This window comes from Fragaria vesca, linkage group LG7 (assembly GCF_000184155.1).
Source record: "Fragaria vesca subsp. vesca linkage group LG7, FraVesHawaii_1.0, whole genome shotgun sequence".
NCBI classification, from domain to species: domain Eukaryota; kingdom Viridiplantae; phylum Streptophyta; class Magnoliopsida; order Rosales; family Rosaceae; genus Fragaria; species Fragaria vesca.
In genome coordinates this window covers 11796054-11798531 of record NC_020497.1, presented here as the reverse complement: position 1 = coordinate 11798531, position 2478 = coordinate 11796054, and the positions used below count along the sequence as shown (strand labels likewise).

Genomic DNA, 2478 nt, shown 5'->3' with positions numbered 1-2478 from the left:
CGGGATTTGGGTACATGCACGCACAAAATCCCAAGCATAGAATGGAGATGGAGAAGGGAGGAAAGGATTCTATCCTCCCCGAGTTATTGAACTTGGAAAAGTTTAAGGTTTCAAAAAACATATCTTTCTAGAGGCTGCCGAGAGGAGAAATAACGTTTCGCCTACTTATACTTCGAATTTGGGGCTGAAAATTTGATAGGAGGAGCAGCTCTGGATGGGGAAGCTGCTGTCAAAATTTCAGGTTGATCGGAGCAAGGGAAAGTGGTGAACCGGTGGTCGGTAGCGGCGGCGGTCTGGAATCTTCCGGCGGCTGGTTCGGAGACTTTCCTGCCGGTTCTCAGGGTGAGACCGGCGGCGTTGGATCCGGGGCGGAGAGAGCTTTGTGGGGATATAAAATTCCAGCAGAGGGCAGTCGGAATTTTGGTCGGAAATCGGGAAAAACAAGGCTGCCCGATTTTAGGGTTTTGGTTTTTTAGGGTTTAGAAAAAAATGGTGGGCTATTGGCTCTAGGGTTAGAACAAAGTGCATGATAACGTGACAAAAGATAAAGTGTAGAGACAAAGAGATAGCAAGAGTGTCATCATCTTATTCATTGATAGGAGCCCTTTATATAGGGAATTACACAATACCAATATGGTAAGGATATGAATACATAGATCTAGTCTAACTACATATCCTATTGGCATAAGGCCAAGGCACACATAGAAAATATCCTAGAACAAGCAAGATGTATTTCGGTTGAAGAGTTTCAGGTCTTGGTGTGGTCTCAACACCTTTGCTCTCAAATGGTTCCCAAACCTACTACTATCTTGAGCTACAAGGCATCAGTGTTGGAGGCAACCATTTTACCTCTAATGCCAACAGTTCTCAGCAAGCTTTCAAAGGTAATGTTATCATCGATTCTGGGACTACCGTAACATTCTTGCCCACAAATCTCTATACTAGTTTTGAAGTAGAAATTCGAAAGAAGGTTCATCTAAAGGTGGTCAAAGACCCAACGACATATTCATTAAGTCTCTGCTACAAAACAAAGTATGACATTACCAGTGTCACCGTGACTGTCCATTTCAGTGGTGCAGATGTGAAGCTGAAACCCGATAACACATTTCTGAGGGTTAGTGAAGATATTGGTTGTTTATTAGCATTTGGGCCATCTAGTGATGTGAGAATATATGGGAATGTGGCAGTGACGAACTTCTTGGTAGGGTATGACCTCGAAAACAAGATTTTGTCCTTCAAGCTAACTGATTGTACTTCCCAATAAATAAAGGGAGAATTAGAAATTACTACCTCATAATATTTCCATATACAATTTAGTCCACAAACATTTCATTTACAATTTAGTCCTACTCTTTTTTTTTTACTTTACTTAGTAAGACTAAGACTGACCCTCTTAAGGACTAGCCTTCAACATGCCACTTTCTTCACCTAACGACACATTGTCTTTCTGGATACTATTCTAGCGGAATCACTGCTGCCTTAATATAGAAAACTTCTCAATTCTTACAGGTAAAACATAGAAACATGCAAAATATAGTAAAATAAAACACACATGCAAACTAAAATAATTAACTAGATATTTTTGTGACGGATTATAGGGCACAAGACATAATTTATTTATTCAAACATGAATACAAATACAAAACCCAGAGCCTCGTTCTCAGGTAAACAACTAAAAGCTGTTTGGTTATTCATACTTATGATTGCAAGATAGACATTTACTTGTAAATACAGCACTCCACACCAGATGATTACAGCACACCACACAGTAAGCATTTTATTATTCTCACACTATCCTAGAGGATTGTATTCTGGCTATCTTACTTCTTGAGAAAGGTTGAGAGAACTTCAAACTTTTATCTCAAGTTTTTGATGTCTTCCTACTGACCCCTAAGGCTCTTTATATAGGGAGCAGACTCCAAACTGAAATTAAAACCTTCCTAAACTAAGTGGTCAACAAATGAATCTTATCTTTATAACTTTACTTTTGAAAAAGTAAAGTCTCTTGTCTTCATGCGTCGGCAGCCAACTCACTTTTTATCAAAAAGAAAAGTTGTTTGTCTTGATGCATCGGCAACCGTTCATGTTTCCAACATATATATTTACTATGTTGTGATATTCTTCCGGATTTTCCTCATATCCTGCTGACGAGTTGGGACCACTGGATTCCCATTCACGTGCAGTGTCATCTTCTTCATTGTCAAGATCTGAATCAAAAGGATAAGAAATATTATATTTTTCATCATTCTCAACTTTTTCTAGCCATGTAGTGGTAGCTAGAGTGCAATCCACCTCCTTGCTCATAAGACTGTGAAAAGGTCACAATTTTCTGGTGGAGGATAATTATAGCAAGTGACCATTATTTTCTCTCCACTTGCCAAAACACTTTAATTATAGTCTCTTAGAACCATGTACATCTTTGATAATAGCTATAGCCATAGCCTTCATCCATGGGATGCTTTGATTTGGTCTACCATT

At 39.0% G+C, this 2478-nt stretch overlaps 1 pseudogene; it reads left to right on the top strand.

The window, feature by feature from the left end:
• Nucleotides 1-1264, top strand: part of LOC101294314 — a 9323-nt pseudogene extending 8059 nt beyond the window's left edge.
• The last annotated feature ends 1214 nt before the right edge of the window (nucleotides 1265-2478 follow it).